Here is a 16,424-nt window from a genome sequence, read left to right as displayed (position 1 = left end):
GTCCTTTTGTGCTGTCACAGGGAGGAAAAAAATCGGGGCTGTTATTTACAACACGGGGAGGGAGCAATATTGCTCGCTGGATTTCAATAGCATTTCGATACTGGAACAATTTGCTCTAACATCAATAGGTTTTGTGCTAATTCTTGCCATTGTGTTCACACAATTGACTTTATGGCAGTGTTTCTCAAACAGTGCTACAAGTACCCTGAGGGGTACTCGAGAGAAGTCTGGGGGCGGCGGGAATACATCAACACAACTGAAATTTTGATAACTGAATTTTTGCTTTTTTTATTTTAAACTTGTTTTTTAATTTTAAATTTTTTTACAGCGCTCTATAATTTTTTGTACTTTTTACACCCAAAAATGTCATTGCCCGCCCGGCTATGATTAAGTTGTTTAAACAAATGTGTTGCAATGATAGAAAAACGTTTTGTGCCTGAAAACTGTAGGCACTGGGAGTACTTATCATTTTTTTTTAAAGGGGTACTTTATATAAAAAAAAAGTTGTGAAACACTGCTTTATGGGATTGCCTTGGGGGTGGGACTGTGATAAGAATTATGGGGTATGTCTAGACTACATGGCTCCATTGACGGAGCCATGTAAACTAGTTTACCTGACATAGCCAATGAAGCGGGCATTTAAATAATCTCCGTTTCATTAAAATAAAAATGGCTGGCATGCTGTGCCAACAATCAGCTGATCCGGCACAGCGTGGCAGTCTAGATGCGGATCGGTCGACAAGGGAAGCCTTTGTCGACCACTCCCTTATGCCTCATGAAATGAGGTTTACAGGAGCGGTTGACAAAGTCTTCCCTTGTTGACCAAGCCGCATCTAGTCTGCCGCACTGTGCCAGATCAGCTGATTGTCGGCACAGCATGGCGGCCATTTTTATTTTAATGAAGTGGGGATTATTTAAATTCCCGCTTCATTGACTATGTCAGGTAAACCAGTTTACATGGCTCCGTCGACGGAGCCATGTAGTCTAGATGTACCCCAGCTGACGCGGTTTCTAAAAGGATGGCATGAGGCTTTGCAGCACTGAAAATGATTAATAAAATGCAGATCTCCCAGTGACTTACAAAGATTGGTGGGCATCATAGCCCCCATTGTACAGATAGGGGTGCTGTGCTAGAGTAAAGTGACTTGTTCAAGGTCACCCTGAGAGTCACTGGCAGAGACTAGACCTCCATTTGGTGCTATACCCCCCAGCTCCTGTTCATAGGTGACTGCTGCCTGCGGGAAGGGGGATGCACAGAGGGCTGCCCAGAAGGACAGGTAGGGCACATGAGGGGGCAACCCGTTTAGCAGTTAGAACTTTGACAGGGGTACAGTGAGGTGGTGCACCTGTAGGGTGCTACCATGAATAACCTATGCTCCTGTTGTACAGGTGATATCTTGGAAATAAAATTGGGATCAGATAAAAATATCTAGCCCAGTGTTTCTCAAAGTGGTCTGCGGATCCACTCTGAGAAACCTGCTAACTGGCCACTCCCATTTGTTTATTTACCAGCTCTGCAGCCACAAAGCCTCACAGCTCCCATTGGCTGCAGTTTGCAGCCAAGGGGAGCTGCGGGAAACAGTATCTCGGCCCACACCACTTCCCACGGCTCCCCTTGGCTGCAAACAGCAAACCTGGAGCAAATGAGGCTCCTGTGGCTGGGGAACCAGTAAATAAACAAACAGGAGCAGCCAGTTAGCAGGTTTCTCAGAGTGGATCCACAGACCACTTTGAGAAACGCAGACTTATGGCATGCTCATTTGGCCTCTTGATCAGGTGAGTGAACAGTCAAATATACTGGACAGTAGAGTTAGCAAGTTTGAAGTGAATCTCGAGTAGCTAAACCAGTGACAGGAGAGCTTCAAAAAGAGAAATCAAAGCTACTGAACTGTTTTAAGTTTTGACAGGGGCAAGAGTCATTCTCTGTTTATTTCTTCATTTCTTTATAGAATCATTGAAAATCCCTTCATGTAAGGCGGAAGGGAACATGATTAATGTGATAGCTCTTGTGCATACTCCTGACTCTTCCCTACCAAAAACCAGATGAAGACATCAGCTCCAATGACTTTTACTTGGACATACTTCATTAGGGTGATAGTTGGCTTTTTTATTTGTTATTGCAGTGTCATGTTATGGTTGTCAGCCTCAGGCAGAGCACTAGTGGTGTGAGTCCTGGACTGTGAGTCAGCCACATTTGAATCCTGACTCTTACACAGACTGCTCCTGTAACTGTCAAAGGTGAGACATGTAGCCCCTGTACCTCAGTCTTCCTATTTGTAACATAAGGATAATATTTAGCAACGTCACAGGTGGAGGTTGCAAGGTTTAACCAATGTTTGTAGAACTTGAAAGTGCTATTGAAGTGCTAAGTGTCATTATTTCCTTTGAAAGATTCCCTCTCCCCCATTTAAGCAGAGGATGGAGAGGGTAAAACAGATGGACATCATCTACTTTCTGGCATGGTTTTTACCCCCTGTTGTAAATTGGCTTTCGTGCCTCAGTTTTACCTACACTGTGAGTTGTCACTGGCCTTCACTGAGTGAAGGGTTTCTCCCATGTTCTCTTTAAGCTGAGCACTTGGGCGGCCACTGAGGAGAGATTCAGGTGCCACCCAGCTGATTGACAGAACGCCCATAGCTGCCCATAGCAGGCATCATGTGTTTCTACTAGTGGTGCACATTTGCACGTGCCTCAGTGCACATAAAATTCATCCCATACACGGACAAAATTAAAAGGAACATTGCTCTCTGTCCCACACGAAGGACTGTGTGCTGACAAAATGTCAACATTTAAGATTAAACTGAGTCACTCCAAACATTCAATCACCAGCGACCCTAGGAGTTTGACCATTTGATGCTGAAAAATAACTGACTCTGTTTAAAAGACTTTGTATTCTTGGGTTGCATTCACTGTTGGGGCAGAATTTAAAATTGGGGGCCAAGTGAGGGAGTTCAGAGACAAATCCCACTTGCTCTAATTCTGGAATGATCTCAAAGCGTGGATAAGGATTTACCTGACTCCTTGCATGGTAAAATCCACATTTAACCAGGTTGGGTGGTAGCACAGTTAGAACTATTTTTCTGAAACAAAAATCCCTCTTTATGGTGACTTGCTTCATGCTACAGCTCATCCTGCTGTGCCCTCAAATGGCAGAGCTAGAAAGTGAATTTAATAACATGATGGCAACTGGCCCATTGATACAGCAGAGTTGGGACAGAGGACCTTAATATGCAAACAAAGAGGTCTACAATTAGAAAACAATGCTCTCTCTCAGCTGCTGTAGACTATGGAAGAGGCTCAGATGGAGCAATTGAAAGAAGTTTCTCTTTGAAAGGAAGAATTCTGGGCTCACAAGCCTCCTTTTCAATGTAAGCAAGTAAAATTTCCAAATGGAGCCCTGAGACAGGATGCAAACTAGTCAACTGGCTTCGCTGGGTTTTTCAGCATTATGTAGTAAAAGTGTAGTTGTCAACTACCCAGTCCAAAAATGCCATTGATGTATGTTAACCAGAGGATAAAAAAGTAGAATATCCTTATGGTTAAGTCAGGGGAGTGGCTCTCAGAAGAGATGGGTTCTGCCTCCTACTGCCTGCATGTCCTTCGATACGGAGGATGAAATCCTGACTCAGCTGAAGATATTAGGAGTTTTGCTATTAAGTTTCCTGGGACCAAGATTTCACCCAGAGGACTTGTTCCTGGTTCCCCTTCTGTAACAGTAGGGATGATATTTCCCCTCTCACATCTTTTGTCTATTTAGTTGTAAATTCTTCAGAGCAAAGAGTGTTTTACTATTTATATGTACAGCGCCTGGCACCCTTATCTCAACTGGGGCCTCTGAGGACTACTGTATTACAAAGATTGAATGGGAGGTTTCTTGGACTGTGCGCACATCTCCAAGGGAAAGAAATCTACTGTCTGGTACAGTAGCTAGACCATTTGAGAGGCTGGTACATGCAAGAACTGTTTGCCTTTAGCTTTTAGTCTTGAAAATTACCATGACATAGGCTATTATAATTAATTATTAAAGACTTAAGAAAGAGGCTACCCTATTATATAAAAGACTCCAGTGATGATCCTTATCCAACTTGTAAAATGGGCAGACTGGGTGGGACTGAATAATTTTCTTCCCTTCTGCACAAAATCATGAATGCTAGTCATACTTTGAGTCTGAAGCGAATACTGTGAGGCTGGTATAGGCCAGCTTATAATTATCAAACCAGAGAAAAAGAACAGCATTTCCTAATGAATGACAAGCCACGAGGTGGAAATCTAATTTGGTCTAATTAAGCAGCCTTTGTGAGGATTTGTCTTTAGATGAAAAAAGGGAGCCAAAGAGATCTAAATGCAAATGAACTCTATCTTTTTGGTTTTAAAGGGCCAGCCAGATATAAAAGTATTTACGCACACACTATTTTCATTCTTCTTCATGGGAGTATTTATCAGCCTTTTCGTTTTCACTTACTTGACAGCTACGTTTGGCTCCCAACCGCTGGTAATTTGTAAATGCTTTTTGCATTGTGTTTTGATTTAGGGTGCAATGTCCGACAGGTGGGCAATTCTGACACTGGAACACCACAAACTCAAGATTGGTTTTCCATGTAATGAAGAAAGAAAATGCTGTTTGCCAGGGAATTAAATTCCCAGGTAGGTATGTGCTTGGTGTTAGGTAATCCTGGAGATCAATGGGGGTTCCTTAATCGATTCTGGACTCTTCATTGGTATTTATATATTTGTCTTGCTGTCTACAATGTGAATTATTTTATCATTGAGAAACCAACACCATCCTGCTCAGTTTTGCTCTTTCTGCTTATTCTGCTAAGATGGTTTTAAGCCTAGCAGGCACACACCTGAAAATTGAAAGTTCTTAAAGTATTTAACTTGGATCAAAAAGAAAATACTGAAAATGAGCTTCCCTTCTTATTAAATCTGTTCTTCATTTGAGGCCGAATATGAGTTTTGTGCCAATGTACAGGGCCAAAATGTAAATCTATTGTCTGTGATGGTGATATAGTTGGTGAAGTGCACACTACAGAAGTTCTGCCCCAGAGCTAGCACACAAATGAGAAAAGACAGCGTGGTTAGACTATACATACAATGCAAGGCTGCTAGGTAGGAAGAAAAGGGACATAGGGGTAGGACAAAAAAGTGGGTGAGGATAGAAGGGGACCTGAGCTATGAAGTTCAGATCTGAACTTTCCAAAATTTCAAGGGTGTTGAAAGCCAGAGCTTTGGCTTGAGCTCACTGCTAAACAAGGATGCTAAAATTCATGCCTCTCACATACTCGACTCCTAAAGCAACTAAGACATTGTGGGTGGAATTTTCAAAAGAACCTAAAATGACTTAGGAATGTAAGTCCCTATTGATTTTCACCAGGATTTATGCTCTTAAGTCACTTTTTTGAAACTCTTTCCATACGCCTGCTACACCAAGCACTCATTCCTAAGACTGCCAAAGTTGGGAGGGAAGTAGGAGGGGTTGATGTGGGGATGCCTTTGCTCTGCTGGCTTTGGAATGGTTCCCAGAGTAGCCTCCATTGATACTGGGTAACCTCAAGAGGTAACCTCAAGAGGGACACCTCTGAACTGTATTCTCATGTGCAGAACAGGCCTAACAGATTTATTTCATGTATCTGACAAAAGTGGGGTTTTGCCTATGAAAGCTTATGCCCAAATAATTCTGTTAGTCTTTAAGGTGCCACAGGACACTATAGTCACAGTGACTTTCAGAGTCAAATAATCAAATATCAGAGATTGGCAAGTTATGTGCACATTTAGGTCACCCCTCCTTGTTTATGGCACTCTAACGTCCCACAGGAAGACATAATGTTGCGATTATTCCTACAACAAGTTCTTGGACTGAATGATTTCCATTTTCATAATAGAACAGTTTAAAAGTTTTTGCTACTAAAAAGGATGCTGTTTCTTTAATGTAATAAAACCTCAACAGGACAGAACATCTTTACTAGCCTATCCCCCACAATTCCCATAAGAAATCAAATATAATCCTATTTAAGAAGCTTTAAATAATTTTGAGCTTTCATATTGACTTATTAAAATGCAGCTTAAAAAACGCCTTCACTGCAATCCCTTTACAAGGGTCAGGGATATAAAATTTGCAGAAATATGATTAGTAGATCAGTTGGAAAGACATAGTAAAATTGGAACCTGCTGCTTATTTAAAGTGCCATTCTACATCAGAAAGTGAGTGTAAAAATGGCACCTTCTTACTAAATGGTTCTGGTCTCTCTCATCAGGTCAGCTCCCTTTAGTGCTTTAAGTGTTTACGTTTAGACCTGAAGAGCCAACACAGAAAGAGAGCTAGATTTTCCTTATGCACAACTAAAATAAATTTTCACAAACTTCCAGACAAACCAGTTGCACTTGGGGAAAACACATTGGACATCCCAGAGGACATAATCTGAAGATAGAGGGCATGCAATTATATCATGCAATTATACCAGATGTCAATGAGGATACATTTTGGCCAATCAGGTTGGCCTCCTGGTGGTGACTGAGAAGACAAGAACCCACCCCGACTTTCAGATTTCTGAGGCATGAAGAGGGGAACAACAAATATCTTTTTACTTGTAAATAGAACAAAGTTGCTGTGAAAATTAGGAGACAATCACAGACTCCCAGAACAAAAATTTCTACAGAATTGCATTTCACAGAGAACTTGAACTTTAAAGCAAAGGCTGCCGTGGGCTCCTCAAAAGGTCTAGGAAGAAATTCTAGCCTCACAGATGATTTCATTCCGTGAATTTAAAATTTATTGCATGTTGCAGCTGCCTGAAAGAAGAAATGCCATAGGAAGCACTTACCCTATTTTGTAAGGTCAGGAATATAAACCTTAAACCCTTCAGGTGCATCACAAATTGACTTGAGAGCACTCAATCTAAAGATAGTTGTGTCAGAAAACATGCAGTGAAATATTTTCTGTAATATTCACCCTGTGTCTGTTGTACATGAGCTTCAAGTGTGGGCTTCTCTCTCCTTCCTAATGATGCCCTGAGCCATTAAATATGTCTGTCTTGTCAGCATCCAAGTTTGGCTTTTTCCACTAATATGTTTTCATGATATGAACAGAGCAGGATTTGCTGTTCTGATGTGTATTACAAGACTGACTCCACTTTTTGTCATATGAGAACTGCAATATCACTCTAGGGAGAAATATATCCTACAGTAATTGCAGACTTCATTATCACCATATGAATGCAGGGGTTTGTATCTGTGTATGTACTGGGACATATGTGCAACTCCCATACACACAAAGATCTTTGCATGTGTAACCAAGTGCAGCTTTTAGTCCAGCCTATAAGAAAAATTTGATCATAATTATTACTAACATAGGGGAAATCAAGTTGGCTAAATGTCTCTCTTCAGGCAAAATTTTGCTCCAATTTACATCTGTGCAATTCTATTGAAATCTGCAGGATTGCAAAGGTGTAAATGACAGAATTTGGCCTCACACCTTTGAGTATATAAATTATAAAAGGCCCAAATTGTGCTGCCAATGATAAGTAGATAGGCCACTAAACTCAGTGGGGCTTGCGCTGGTCTAAGAGGAGATTCTGGTCCGTGCTGTTTACTCTGTCCCACACCAAAATGTATTTAACTTATTGAAATTTAGTAGCAAAACCAGGTAAGCAAAGTCACACCCTCCTCATTACGGCAGTTCCTATGAAAGCTTAATGTGTCAAGCTGTTTCTCCAGGCACTAATGTGACTAGTAACTTTATTCCTGCCTAAGGCTGGACTTTGGTCATGGCTGTCAGGGATTCTATGATTTTTTTTTGTGGGTTTTTAAAAAATATCCATGATTTTGACATGTTGGGATACATACATGTGTGAGAGTGAGTGGGCTGGGAGGCATAACAGCTGAACAAACTGCATGGAAAGCTGCGGTGCTAAGTCTTGGGCGGTAGGGGAAGCAAACAGAGAGGGGACGGATGTCATAAGAAACCAACTGCCTTCAGCTCTCAACTGAGGTCAGTCAGTGGGGTAGCACATGGTTGATACCTTGTACATTCTGGTCCAGGAGCTCATGCAGAAAAACTGCAATAACCCCAAGGACCAGAGCAGTGAACACTTGGTGAGATCTTTAATTCCCCAAGGGATCCTCGTGAGTTTTCTGCCTGCCCTGCTAATTTTTTACACTTAACCTGGCTTTCCAATTACTGCTTTGGGTTTTTCAAAGGCAGCACTGGTATGGGGGTCAAACCTGCAACCGAAGCCCAGAGACTATGCTTGTTATATTAGAACATAACTTATTTTTTCCCATATTTTTAGTTTAAATAATTTGGGGTACATATTAATAGCAGTTATTTTTGGCTGTTACTATGTCCTTTAGTCCTTCACATAAAACACGGTGGGTCACACTGCTTGTTTAACACACATGAGTGATGTCACTGATTTCCAAAGGGGCTAATTGTGTGAGTAAGACCAGCAAGACTTGGCCCTAAAAAGCCAGTATTTGCTAAGTCAGATGTTTTATTTGCTTCAGAATTCTACATGTTCTCTTATTATTCTGCTCTGTTGGAGTTCTGACCCATATTTTCAGTGCAGCAGTCCAACTTTGGTTGCTAAAAGGTAAAGAAATATGTCTCCTCACATCTCCCCCAACCCCTGTTCAGCTGCTGTGGTATTTTCCTTCATTATTCTGGTGCCTCAGACAGTAAACCTCTCTAATTTCCTACATCGCGGCTATTTATTTAAATGCTAACTCACATTATGAAGTGATAATCCACAAGCGCAGGAGATAATTTATGAAGCATTTAAATTAAGAGGAGCAGCTAATTGGGAGCATGTGTCTTATAAGCCCTGCTAACACCAGAAAACTACAAATTAGAGGAAAATGGAAGATATTTTTATCTTGCCTTTTTCTTTTGATAATGCACTTAGGAAAAATATTACCATGCATCACACAAACCATTGCTGCTCACAGAAGTCTACTATTCCTTTTCTGTCTGCCGTATAGCCAGTCAGACATGCAATGCTTTCATTATTATAAATACCTCATTATAACACACACAATAATCTTTGTTCCTGAAGAAGGTGGGAAGAGGTTTTTTCCCCCTTCTAAATAAGGTGGAATAAATTTTCCCATAGAGGTTCCCTTCTCCGCCATACACAGTAATTTAAAGAGCAAAGACTCACTGGATTATATAGAGATGCTGAAATGCATTTAATTTAGGGCTGCATTGTGTTGTATGAATTTTATAGGTTTCTGCTGAAATTAGAACTAATATAAATGGCCATGAATCAAAGAGTAAATTTGCCATGACCACAGAATGGTGGCTCAACATATTTAGAAGCCGATTATATTTGGTACCCGTTGTTTCTTGTTACCAAAGCTGAAAATATAAATCTCAGCAAGTTTCAGCGGTAACTCTTTGTTCTTAAGGGCAACACTAGCCAGAATTAAAATACTTATGCACCCCAAAGTACATGCAGTTTCCAATGGGACAGCTGTACAGTAACTGTTTCAGTGTTTCACATTACGGTGACAATCAATCACCTCTAATAGTCCATAAAATCCTGCTGGGCTAGAGCTGACTGCGCGGGACAGGTCTCAACACATGGCAGCATGCACAGCTGCTCTGAAAGACTGTGAATATCAAGAAACGAGTCATTGCCCATTCCAAACCTCCAAACACAGATCCCGCCTCCCCATTTTTCAAATGTAATTTGTTACCACAAACAGGAGGATGGAATAGTCAGTCTATTTACAAAGTTAATGCCTGTTTTGAGGGAGCACAACATCCCTATGGCCGCTAAAAGACTGAAACTGTTATTTGCTGAGAGTAGGAATTTCAGTCTATTTTGTTGATGGTGCTTTGATCACAGAAAAGGGTTGCAACACGGTCTGCTGTTATATGCGTGGAAGTGCTTTGCATCATGTCCTTAGCAAACAATGGAACCTAGAAGGAGTGACATGGGTATCTGCACTAAGGACCACACTCAGATGCAACCACTTTACAGTACTGTAGTTAACAGTACCATTTTATTTGATCTTTAGTTAAAGACCACCTTTATTAGGCAACCAGTTCTTGTAACTCCCTAGTGTGGTTACATGAGACAGGTTTCACTGGCAGTGTAAAATATCTCACGCACATCCATACCTGTCGCAGGAATGAAATAAAATGCATTATGGCCCTTGGAAGGAAGGTGCAAGGGAAAGGTATGTGAATTAAACACACGTGTGTACATACTGTGGATATAAAATACAGTTTTAATCTTTGCGTGCCTAGTTTTGCTCTTACACATCCCCCTCACTTATACCTTGTCAAATGCAGTCATGAAACGGGCTCTGGCATGATCCGTGTTGCACTTAAGTCCAAGGGAAGCCATAAATCTGAAACTTCAATCACGTCTTTATGAACATTCAGCAAACACAGATGGAGGATTTATTCAACATGGGACAACAAAGAGGAAACTGCAGGGGTTATTGCGGGAGATATTGGTTTAACTCAGGCAGAACTGCTCCCATGGGCCTCTCTAGGGGCCAGCCGATGAACAATGACAATAACAAGGCAATTATGAGGAGGAGGGTGGGGAGGGTCAAATGCTTGGGTAAAAGATAGGTAAGTTTCCAGCATGGTGGCCAATCCAAGGCTGTTTGTGCTCTTCTGTGCTAAAAGATTGTGCCTATGTAATTTTATTAGTAGCCAGGGTCCTAAGAACAAATCGAGTGTTTACAAAGCTATGTGGGTTTTCTTTAAAACAGGGGTGGGAAACCTTTTTTGGGTCAGGGGCCACTGACTCACATCAGAATCGGTCAGGAGCCACCCACAAGTGAGAAGTAAAGCGAGCAACCCCTGAGTGAGAAGGAGAAAGACTCCTCACATTTACCTTACACACCAGAGCTTAGGGGGACCCAGGGTTGAATATTTTGTGTGCTCCAGCCCCACAGGTGGGTGGCAGGGGGGCTGGAGCATGAGTGTGGGCTTCCCAATGCTGAGTTTCAGGGGCCAGATCCAGGCAAGCCGGGAGCCACATCCGGCCCCCGGGCCTGAGGTTCCCCACCCCTGCTTTAGGAGGTTAGGAACACCCTCCGCTATATTATTAATAGCTAAAAGTCACATAGCTACAGAGGATGTGATTTACTGTGTAGGTTTTCATGCATTTAGGACTAAATCCTTGTCCCTAACAGACAGGCTCAGGGGATCTCATCTTGGGCTAGGGACTTGGAAACGTCTGGCTTCTGCTGCTGGATGGCTACAGAGATGCACCATAGCAGCCTTGGATGTGTAGTAATGCCTGTGATTAGTGCACATCCTCTGTGTAGGGGAGAGCAGATATGCTGGTCCTCCACCATGGATCATAGAGAACCCCTCTCTCCACCATGCAGATCAGAACTTCACAGTGCACATGGGTGGGCGAGAGAGTACAGACCTTCCTTCCTCCCATTCTGGAGGAGAACAGAATCATGGGCTGTAGGTGAGGGTTTGTCATGGCTGTAGAAGAGAGTGAAGGATTTGGCCAACAGAGTATACCAATAATAACAGGGGTGGTGGGGAGAGAGTGAGTGGAAATGCAGGAAGAAGCAGAGAAACGGAAAACATTCTTTGTCTCTGTCTCCGATCCAGGGTAACCAGAGCTCTGTTGTGAGAAAATCTGCAGTAGCTCTTGAACCAGCTTGACCCTGCAAGTCCTCTTGAGATTGCTCACTGAACTGGTGTCCAACCACGGCAGCACTAACTAGCAGCATGTCATGTGGGAGAGAATCGTTTTCTAATCTTACAAGCAGGACAAAGAGCCAGTTTCCTGCAATATGTGATCTAGAGAGAGAGATCCAAATCCTGCTAATCTTACGTGGGCAAGGAGGCCTACTGATATCAGGGACACTGCATCCATGAATAAGGCCTGCAGGATTTGGCATCATTCACCTCAGTTCAGTCCTAGGCATAAGCATGCTGCTGATTTGATATATGTTTGGTCACTTGCTATATTCTCAGCCCCTTAGCTTCTCCCTCTTTCTCTCTCTCTCAATGGCCATTTTCAAAACCCAGAGTAGAAAACAGAAGAGCAGCATTCTTAGTTCTGATAGACAAAGCTCAAGGGGGGAGGGAGACAATAAGCAGGCACCATTACTCTGAAGTTAGTGGGACTGTGCCTGCCTTCATAGAGGCTGAATGTGACACACTTAGGCTACGTCTACTTTGAAGTAGGAATAAGAGATCCTCCGGAAAAGGGCTTTATTCCGGAGGATCGCGCCAGTCTAGACGCTTTTTTTTTAAATCCCCCGCGGATTTCCCTATTCCCAAGTTCAAAATTAGCATGCCCCTTCCGAAGAAGGGGCCAGTGTAGACGTAGCCTTAGATGGGGGCTATTTAGGTGTTAATGGGGCCTGCTTCTTCATTAGGCAGTCTTGTGTAGCAGGACTGAGACCAGCCGCAAGCATTGACCTTCCTCAGTGAGATGCTAAGACAGAGGATTGAATAGTAAGGAGAAAGTTTGATTATTAATTTGTATTACTAGCATGCCTAGGAGCACAGACGAGTACCCACACTCTGCTAGGTGCTGCACAAACACAGAACAAAAATTAGGCACCAAACATTTGGTTGGAAGGGATCAAAGCTATTAGACTCCTGGGGAAGCTGGCCCCTACTATTGCCCCCCAAGAGGAAAGACATTTGCTTGAAAATCTGCATGTTTCCATCATCTATTAGAGACATCAAGAAAAATCTTTCTTTTTGAAAAGAGGCAATATCAGAAAAGCAGGAATGAAAGCGATTCAACCCCCACCTGTCCTACCTTCCCTCCCACTCTACTCATGGCTTCCCCTTCCCTTGCCAGCCCATGAGCTGCTTGTGTTAGCCTGCAGAAGGAGGTTTGAAATATTACAAGAGGGGGTGCAGGCAGTGCTCCCTGCGGCCTTGCCCCCGATGGCAGGAATGCAGACATAAAATAACCAAGCAACATCAGTAACCTGTCGCCAAAGCCCTGCTCCGAGGCGAGAGTTTTCCTCCCTGCCGTGGCTGTTAGCTGCAATGTATTTCTCCCTGCACTAAGCACCGTCTTTCCCAGGGCTGCATTACGATGATTTATAAACCCCATTTCTGTGGAAAACTAATAGATCAAAGTGAGGAGAAGGCAAAGGAGACACTAGCAGCTGGAGGAAGATATTGAAGCATGAAACAAAAACAGAAATGAAAAAAGAGTTTGTGGCACAAGCAAATTGTTCTGTGTTGCACCTTTATTATAGAAAAATAATAGGGGCATCTGTATTTTAATCTGCCTTTTTAGAGAGACAGTTATGTAAAGCTCATGCTTATGTATGTGCTCACATGTCTAGATTATTAAACCAAACATTTATTCCCACATTTTTGCCCCTCTAGACATCTAGCTCCATATTTTTGATACCTTTCACATTTTAATCAACATCCAGTTTTCAGGGCTCCATAAATATCAGATATAAGGCCAGATTCTTAGTGAATTTTAATTCATTCTGGCTGAATCTGAACTTTAAAAATGCTTGTTTGCAGATGGAAGGCTGGCACTGCATTTTGCAAGGGGTATAGTTCAGTGATCTGAGCGCAGGAGTGGAAGCCAGGAATAGCAGTGTGTCAAATCCTAGCACTGACACTCACTTGTTCTGTGGCTTGGCTTGTCACTTACTCTCTCTGCTTCAGTCTCCCCATATGTAAAATGGGGAGAATGGATTAGATTAATTAGTGCAACTATCAATTTCTGGCAAGATACATCTGGATTGAATTGGAGCCAACAGTACATACCAGTACTCGCTCTGTGTTGCAATGATTATTTAGTGCATTAATATTTGTAAGGGCTTTGGAGATGCAAAACTAATTGGGGCTTTTTGTGTGTTCTGCTTGAGTGATTCAACCATCTGTACTCACCAGACATCCTTTATTTCAAACAGAGGTAACTGTCGAGAATTATTATCAAAATAACCATAATCCTTAGCACTCTGAACACACGAAGTGCTGTACAAGTGATGTACAAACATTAACTGATACCTACAATTTCCCTGTATGGTGCATACATAAGTGCAAATGGTAAGACAATAGATGAAATGTAGTGAATTAGGACAAACAGCAGCACTGTCCTGAAACAGGCATATGTAGGGAGGCTTTTAGGTGGGTTGTAAATGAATGTACAGACCCTCAAGGTGGAATTTTGCTATATTATGTGAGTGGGTATTTTTCACTTTTGAATGTTTGCATTCATCATATTTATTTTACATTTCTTGTGTATTTAGTTTTTTGTGGGGTTTTTTTTGGTAATTTCCTGTTGCTAATAACATTACTGCCTAGTATTACAGTAAGTCCATGTGGCTATCTTAACCCAAGCTCCTCTGTTTCTGTTGCCTTGTTTTCCCCATTTTTGAAGGAGGCCTTCATAACAGTCCCACTCAAAGAGACAGGCTGTTCATGCTACTTCACAGAGATATTTACACTGTTGAATTAAGTGCCTGTGAAAAGTGCCAGCCTTGGAGATTGATATGCTATGTTCCATCACAGGGCAGGAACACAGCATGGGCAGCAGAAGAGCACAATTCCTTCCTATACTTATTTGCAAAACTTTGGTGTCCCAAGACCACCTGTAGGGATGTGAGGGAGTTGACTCTCCATGACACACTTGGTTTGCACCTTCTGTGTTGAGAGGCTGCCAGTTAGTGGGGGCTAAATGGTGCCACTTGTGATGAGGGCACCTGTCCACTAAGGACCAAACCAACTTCATTTCACATAGTCCTCCAAAGAGCCTTCTGGTGGGAATAATTTGCAGCTCTTGTATGACCAGGACCAGATCTGAATTAGTATTAGAAGCAAAAGTTCATCCCTACTCCCTGAACAATCCAATCTCTTTTCAATCCACTGGAAAGGTAATGTTAATGACAGAAGACGATCACTTGTTCTCTGTCCCAACCCCATATATAGGGCCTCCACCATGCGCTTGTCTACTGAGCACAAGATCAGCAGTAATAGAATTAATATTTGAGGCTGTCTGCTGCATGATAGAAAGATTCAGCAAACACATTCTTTAATATCTATAGATACCTATAAGATTGCTGTACATATCTGCGCCACTGGATGGAATCTGAACTTTGTCAAAGAGCCTATGCTGAGAGCAACTAAAGGAGATTTTTCTTTAGCTGAAAGGGCCTCTGCTTCAAAGCAGGGGGCTCTGAATTCTCTCCTTCCCAGCGTCATGAAGTTTGTGCAGCATGGTGACAACTGTGAGATTTCCTCCTCTGCCCCAGCCACTTGGCCACACTCCTCCTGCAGCAAGAGGAGACGGGCAACAGAGATGACAGACAGGTACCGTAAGAGTTCCAGCACTGTGGACAATATTCTCTCAGATCCCTGTGGCCTGGCAGAACTCAACCGTGTGGTTCCGCTCCCTGTATGTGCAGAGAAGTGTCGCTTTTGTCTATGGCTGCACAATGAATGTAGGGAGAACAGATCTCAGAGTTGAGATCTGCCAGGTTATGTGAGAGGAGTATTTTGTCTTGTAACTTTAACAAGGTGGTAGGTTAAGAGAAAAACTGCTAGGGGAAAATATGGGGAATGTTCTCTCTCCAGCCAGGCAGTGCTCCACTTTGCAAAAGCACCAGGGATTCCCCATGTGGCTTAATTTATTATTTTCCCAGTCGTTAAATGCCAAAACAATAAAGCAAAATCTATTGTTAGCTTTAAAAGGCAGGTGATTTGCATATGGCTGTGATAGCCCTACGGCTGCCTTCATTTAAACTCAGTAAGCTGAGGTACCTTTATAAATTACGACTTGTTTTACATTTAATATACTGAACTATATTAACATAATATTAAGGGGCTGACTTCACAGCTTAATTGCTGATCACGTAGAAGGCTGGTTTAGCAAAAGCATTAGTCTAGCTGAGGTGTGAAGTGACATCAGATCGAATAACACACTGCACAAAGGTAACTGTGAAATGCTCGTTTTCTAGCACAGTCAGATGCTCCCCTGAGAGAGCTCTTGAAAGCCGGGGTGATTTTTATCCCACTGTTGGGTCACCCCACTGTGCTAGAAGTTACCACCTACTTGGACCTCTGCCACAGATCGTCACCAAGACAGCACAGCATGCATATGACACTAACTGTACAAAATCTTCCTGACAAAATCAATGCTTTTTATTTCAGAAAGGCTTTGCATAGCTAAGATAATACAGCATGAGATATCACTGTCTTGCAGAGCCATCCAATAATCATGCCAAAATTGCCTCAGAGTTACCCTATGATGTTGCTATCACCACTGTACCTCGTCTTCCTGGCTTGCTCCAACCTTTTTTTTCAGTTTGAGCTTCACTTGTGTCATGTTGAATGTCCACAGTTCATCTCTGTGAGCAAGGGCAATGTTTTAGATAATCATTACTAGTAATATTGGTCTAATAGTCAGCTACATCCAAAGACTGTGTGCTGCAGCTGAAGAGGGGTGTATGCAAAT

The 16,424-nt window shown here is 42.4% G+C and overlaps 1 protein-coding gene and 1 long non-coding RNA gene across 3 annotated transcripts in view; one reads left to right on the top strand and one right to left on the bottom strand.

Moving 5' to 3' along the window:
* The window catches only part of LOC142819347 (uncharacterized), a 71,311-nt gene extending 64,279 nt beyond the window's left edge, over positions 1 to 7,032 (top strand). Inside the window, exons 2-4 of one of the 2 annotated variants that reach the window (XR_012897216.1) lie at positions 2,124 to 2,238; positions 4,532 to 4,644; positions 6,367 to 7,032. This is a non-coding gene — a long non-coding RNA (uncharacterized LOC142819347). The remainder of the gene's footprint in view (positions 1 to 2,123; positions 2,239 to 4,531; positions 4,645 to 6,366) is intronic. The other variant, XR_012897217.1, reaches the window with a different exon arrangement.
* The window catches only part of CFAP77 (cilia and flagella associated protein 77), a 126,107-nt gene that overhangs the window by 62,477 nt on the left and 47,206 nt on the right, over positions 1 to 16,424 (bottom strand). The window lies entirely within an intron of this gene.

Source organism: Pelodiscus sinensis, chromosome 22 (genome assembly GCF_049634645.1).
Source record: "Pelodiscus sinensis isolate JC-2024 chromosome 22, ASM4963464v1, whole genome shotgun sequence".
Taxonomy (NCBI): domain Eukaryota; kingdom Metazoa; phylum Chordata; order Testudines; family Trionychidae; genus Pelodiscus; species Pelodiscus sinensis.
The sequence above is the reverse complement of the archived record's forward strand: the minus strand, read 5'-3'. Positions and strand labels throughout refer to the sequence as shown.